Source organism: Aptenodytes forsteri, unplaced genomic scaffold (genome assembly GCF_000699145.1).
Source record: "Aptenodytes forsteri isolate BGI_AS27 unplaced genomic scaffold, ASM69914v1 Scaffold309, whole genome shotgun sequence".
Classification (NCBI taxonomy): domain Eukaryota; kingdom Metazoa; phylum Chordata; class Aves; order Sphenisciformes; family Spheniscidae; genus Aptenodytes; species Aptenodytes forsteri.
Window position 1 is genome coordinate 73,071 of NW_008795857.1, and position 6,511 is coordinate 79,581.

A 6,511-nucleotide genomic window follows, 5' to 3' on the forward strand; every position below is an offset into this window, starting at 1 on the left:
CGGCCTGCGGGCCTCGCAGGAGGCAGCTGCCCAGCCCCTGCGCCCCGAGCCGGGCTTCCCTGGGCTGCTTTCTGTCCGGCCCGGGCCTGGGAGCTGGGGGGCTCGCAAGCCAGGCCTCCGCGCGGCATCCTCTGGGTCCGACTCTGGGTCAGCCCCTTCAGGCCTCCACAGGGTGCAGGATGAGGAAGCCTTTCCTGTCACGACGCCTGCAGCGGCCGGTCCTGAGGGGTTGGGCAGCTCCGCCGGCTCTAACTCGGGGAGCAGCTCCGAGGACTTCGTAGTGGATGTGGGGATACTTGGCACTTCTCATGGCGCCCCATGTCCTTGTAGAATGTTACTGCAGGAGAGTGGTGGCTTTACCTTAAGAGGTTACTTTGGCAGCCATCAACTAGGACAAAAGGCAAGAAAATGAGTCCTAGTAGGCTGTGTGTAACCTGTGTGTCACCCCTTCTTCTGCTGAAACTGCGCCTGTGACAGTTCACAGTTTATTAAAATCTGTCAGAACTGGAATGACAAGTTGTGCTCTTTATAGCCCTCTTCTAACACAGTTGTCAGAAAAAACTAACTAATGTGGTTTATGTTTCATTGCAGCTGGACCTGCTAAGAGTACTTTTTTGGTGACTTCTGAAATGTGGTTTGGTTTTTTTATTTTTTAAGATGAGCTCTCTAAAGACATGTTAGTTTACATACTTTTGTCAACAGATGCTTGCCTTGGACAGAGAAGTGCTTTAAAATGTTAGCAGTGAAAACTTCTTGTGAACTGGGACAGCAGAGAGATACATGTGTGTTGACAAAATAACAAAGTGCAGATGTTCTAGAAAAAACAAGCCACTTATTTATATGCCTAAATATAGATGTTGATGTAGAAACTTATCTCTGTGAGCTCGAACTTGAATTTTTCCATTGGTCCGTACAAGCCAGCAAAATCCAGTCACCTTAAATAATTTCAAAACCCAGTCTTTTATCTCTTGATTAGGAGAAAATCAGTATGAGCAAAACAAAAGCAATTAGGACAAGGTGGGGCAATGATTAGGCATCAGATGACGCTAGGTGTCCAGACAGTCAGGTAAAAGAACACTCTTTTGAAATAACTACGCAATGATAATAAAGTTTCACTTGATACGCTGAAGGAAGAGGAAGAAACTCCAGAAAAGAAAATTGATTTTGTATCTCCGTTTGTAGGCAGCACATACGGAAATGTAATTCCAACTCATCTGCTGAAAGCATATACAGCTATCCTTTCTTATTTTTCAAATTCTGCTAGTAGTGAAAATCTAAAGAAAAAAAATCCTAAAATATTTTTCTTTCATTTTTTTGTCAAACTAGGAAAAATAATTATTCAGCTTTTAAAAAGATCTTCCTTATGTCAACTACTTTATTGCTGCCAAAACTAATAGATCCGCAGTCTCTCTTGAGTTTTTAGGAGTTGTCCCAGTTTCATTTCACACAACCGAACTGCCCTGAAGGTTATTTTAAGCCATCGCAAGCAACATCAGGTTCAGGCATAATAATATTATATTATCACAGAACATTCTGCATTAACAACAAAACGGGGATATGGAATTATCTTTCGCTGTGGCATAAAGATACAATTAATGTCTTCCAAAACTCCACAAGATATACTCAAATTTCAGATACACTGAGCAAAACATAATTCCGTAACAACTGTTTTTACCAGGCATGTCAGCATGTTCCAGAAACAATTCAGCAGCATATCATAATAACAAAATAATTTAATAAGCAGAGATGCTATGGAACGGAACAAGCTGCAAAAACCCCCTCACTTCTTTCCTTGTAGACACTGTGCGAGCTTCTTACTTTATTTTACCACATCACATCTGAACTACATTGACCTGTGCAACTCGTGCCATTGCATTATTGAGGATCACTGGTAAACACATGAAGCTTGGTTTTTCTACTCCATTTCACTCCTTCTCTGTTTTCTCAGTTTTCTGAAGGATAGCATCACGCTGGGTCATAAGATGAGGAAAGCCCGCTGGTGCTGCCTTCGACGTCAGAAGTATGACACCTCACAGGACGCCTCTTGGTTCCCATCATGGCTGCATCCCAGCTCGCACACCACAGCATGCCTTCCCTCCTTCTCCATCGTACCATGCGGTGGGAACGTAGCTGAGTGAGAGAGTCACTCCCCAGATGTACGTGGGTTGTCAAATGGGAGGATGGTCACCTCAATGCGCTGCATAACCCTGTAAAGTTTGCCCCCCTCCCCCTTACTTCGTAGCTTGAGCAGGGAAACGACTATGGGAGTTTCTCCCTCAGTGGGTAAAACTTGACAGGTCCTGTGGTTTACATTGGCATAATCCCAGTACAGCAAATAGAATTAAAAGATCAGAGAATGGGTCCCATTGTCTTCTGTGATTCAGAAAGAAATAGTTAATGTGGACTGAATGCATTTTCTTTGATCGGGGGAGATGTTCAGTAATTTTTAGCATTACACAGATACAGACCAAAGATATCTAACTGGTGATTTAAGTAGCAGGAGGAACGTTGCTGATGCCTGTGGCAAATTCTCATTAATAATGCTCAACTTCCTAAATTTCCTTTCAGTTGTTTTGAAATTTCCTCTTATGTCCACCAACATGGCTTTGCTTCTAACTTTCTCCTACTTGGTTTCAGTGTTATTTATCCTAAGTACCCTGTGTGTCAACTTTCCTCTCCTTATCCCCATGCCGTCTCAAGGTGTCCTTTAATTTGCACGGCTCTTCTGCTGAGTTTAAAAGATTTGAAGGACAGACATTTCCAAAGAAGGTGGCAAAAAGTTTTATGTTAGTAAGTGTCATTCCCTAAACTGTGGCTCTCTAGACGTGAGTCCTCACTTAGGCTGCTGCTGCAAATTTGAGACCGTTGCATCCCCACCTACAGAGCACTGTCTCAGCATCTCTGATGTTACCTACTCTTTCCTAGTAACCTTATGTTGGTTCAGCCAGTACTTCTGCTACTCACTGCGCTTTAAAGTTAGTGCACTACATGCACTTTTAAGTTATTTACTATGCCATTGTAACTGCTGCTTTCAAAAACCATGGCCCCAGCTACATGACCCTCCTAGGTCTGTCATCAGTTACAGGCTAGACAGCACACGGCAGTATTTTACAGCGTTATCCTATCACTATAGGATTGTTTCTAATGTACTCTATCACCTTTGCCGACTGTAACTCAGAGATGACTGCAGCTGTTATGTAGATGGGAGGAGGAAGCTGGGAGGAGCCATGTGGTTAGTTTTCTAGTGTGTAATTAGGAGCATATTCTCCTTGGGCGGCGATAGCTGAAGCACCGCTGCCTCCTCAGTGGCCTTCTTCAGTTTCGGACTTGAAACAGAAATTAGTGATCTAAATCAGCAATGTATTTTCTTAGGATAGTTTGTTTACAAAATATTCACAGGTCCTGTTTCTTTAGTCAGAAATGGCAAGAAACTGTATTAAGGTAATCTCAAAATATACAAGGCTGCAGATAAATTATCACTATTTTGTCCCAAAAGTTTAGATTCAGAGACAGGTGCAGAAAACCAAACAGATCTCACTCCATAGAACTTTATGACCCTTTGTCGTTTCTCAGTATTTGCACTAAGACTGGGTCAATAGTAGGTTTCGTTATATCCTTTTAAGATTTAAAAACAAAACAAAACAAAGCAATACTTTTCTACACTGAGGTAAAACCAAGGCTTTCTCAAATTTCCTGAGAAATTAGAGAAGGAGGAGGACAGTCCCAAAATAGCTGGTGATTTGGGTTCAGAGGCACGTACCTAGGATGTGAAAAACTCTTCTCTGAACTGCCGCGCCCAAGGCGGGTCTCTTGGTATCACTGCTTGGAACTGCAACACTTTGTATAAATAATTAAATGTCCACTGGGGCAGGAACTTGAGTCTGGATCTGTGTTGAGTGAATGCCCCAATCATTCAGCAGCAGAGCTGGTCCATGTCTCCTGATGTAGCTATTATAGTTTGTAGAAATAGTTAAATATTAATCCAACCAAAGAGGCAGGCTGTTATTAAAGTAACGTCGTAAATATTCTACATACGTTTTACACTTATTCTTTCCACTTCAAAGAGCTAATAGGTAAGTCAGACTCAGCCTCCCCAGATTCTTGTCATACATTTGCTCATCATTACCTGGGCAGCTTTGGTGAGCTCTCAATTTTAATTCCCACATCAGTAAAGTGGGAATAATAACATATGTGAACCTCTCCAGGGAGTGAAGAGACATAACTGAAATATTTGAAACACATGATGAGATCTTTAGTTGATACACAAATGTGTTTGCTATAATCATCAAAGCTTTAGTAATAGTACTTTTTGAAGAACAAGGTTTTTTGTAGATTAATACTGACCCTCGATTCATGTGAATGTAGTTATGCCCTCATTGCCTTTTATGCATACTTAAAAGGCAGGACAGGTCTAGATGTTCCCTTATTTTCTCTGGAATTAAAACAAGAAAACAGATTGTTGATGTCAAGAACCAGTGTCGAAACAGTTAAAAAAAAATAGAATAGAAATTTCAATCCAGTACATGTGACTTGAAAGTCTTATTTTGAAAAGAGCAGCTACCCCTGCCCTATCCCGATAGCTCCAAGCTGGGTTAGAAAGCCTGGGCAAGATAAGCACTGCCTTGAAGGCACAAGAGAGAGCCTCCCGGGAGCCACATGCAAAACAAGGACAAGATGAGGCGTACCCAGTGGTACGTATCACAGATTACTTCATCTCTCAGTGTCAGAACTATTTAAAAGCGTGAGGTGCTTTTTTTTATTATATTTATTAGCATATGATACAATCTCGGTTCCCCTGGCAGCCTGTCCTACTGCCCACAAACTATCAGAAATACACAACACCTGCTGTGGCGTTATTCCCCAAGCAAGGAAGGGGGAAGGACTTCTGAAGCAAAACAAGGCAAATAATTTGGGCCTGCAGGATCTGCAGCTTGGGGAATGTCAATCAATCGAGCTTACTATTCCTCTGCTTTGGAGAGAAAAATGTTCTCCTCCTGTTTCCCAGGAAGGAACAGCTGCGAGAACTGAAAGTGTCTGCATCCATTTTCCTAAGTAAACACGGGAATATTTAGTTTCAGCAAAACCAGATGGTTTATGCCCTGTGAATATGCTGGCATTTGACACTAGCAGCCAGAGTTGCACAAAATGCGTAGAGCGTTAGAAAGAACTCCTTTAAACTCAGGGACACAACACAAGAAATGAAAGCTATGAAGGTAGTAATAATAGACTTAGAACCCCCCCCACACCTTTATCCAGGGATCTCCAAGTGCTCTTTAAATATTATTAATCAGACTACATAACAGTCTGTGAAGTAATTAAATTTTGATACACAGTTCTCACAGAGGGTTACACCAAAGACGAGAAGGTAAATGAGTTCCTCTGGGTTATGCAGTGAGTCACGGTCTAGTCTCCTGCGTGCTCTGACCATCCACATGTCTCTTTTCTTGTTAATGCCTCTCTAGTGTGCTGTGTCCTCAGCCACATTCCCAGGACACGATTTTTAAATGTGAAACCATTACTGTTAATAGCACAGGGACAGGATTGCGGTGTATGCAGCATGCATCGCTATAGCTGGGACATCTGAGTGCTCTATGGGGAATTATAATGTGCTAGAGAGATTTGTGAACAGCCCTCAAACCACTTGCTAATGGCAGTTGCAATGGGTGTTAAGTGTTAAGATGCTTAATTATTTGGTGATTTTGATTTGTGTTGTTATTGCTTAACTTAACTCTGTAGTAACAAGGCATCTCTTTTCTACCAATCTGAAAGGTTTTCAACCACTCAGTAATTACACTATGTGATTCTGATAGGTACACCGTTTTGTTGTACTACTGGGAGGCTGATGTGGTTTGCTCAAGATTACTCATCGCTTGAAGAGCGAGGCGCAGGGGGCTTCAGGCCTCGTGGTCACTGACGGCTGCAGCACGCGTTCCTGAGCCAAATCCAAACCTGCTGACTCCCCATCGTCTGCTGCATGTAAAAATAGGCTTGGCAAGGATTTCTTTTTACTTACAATTTCAGAGTGAACCTGCCCACAAAAGCACATCAGTTTTCTGGATCACTTAGTGCAATGCATATTTGTTGTGAATCACTAGGTACTGCTTCAGAGTCCTACAGCTGTGAACCCTAAAGTGTGTCCTGGTTGCAGGACACAGCAGAGGTCCAAAATGTCTCCTTAGGTGTTGGTTTCCTTCGGTTTCCAGGAGAGAAGCTGTATTGTGCTCTGGTTTATCCCATCGTCTGCATGGCAGAGGGTGTGCCACTGAGCACACCTGCCCTGCAGTTGAGGCAACGCTATAATTTAACATACTTCATGATCAGCATTTTAGGAGTTTGAATTTGCTATTTCTCCATTATGTAATTACATAATAATAATAATAATTTAACTAACACAATGTACACAGAGTTTTGCTGTTGCTTCTTATGTAAATCAGAGATATTTAGCAATATGTTACAAAATGGGTACATGTATTTCAGAGTGAGATGTAAGAGGTTACTTTGATTCAGAAAA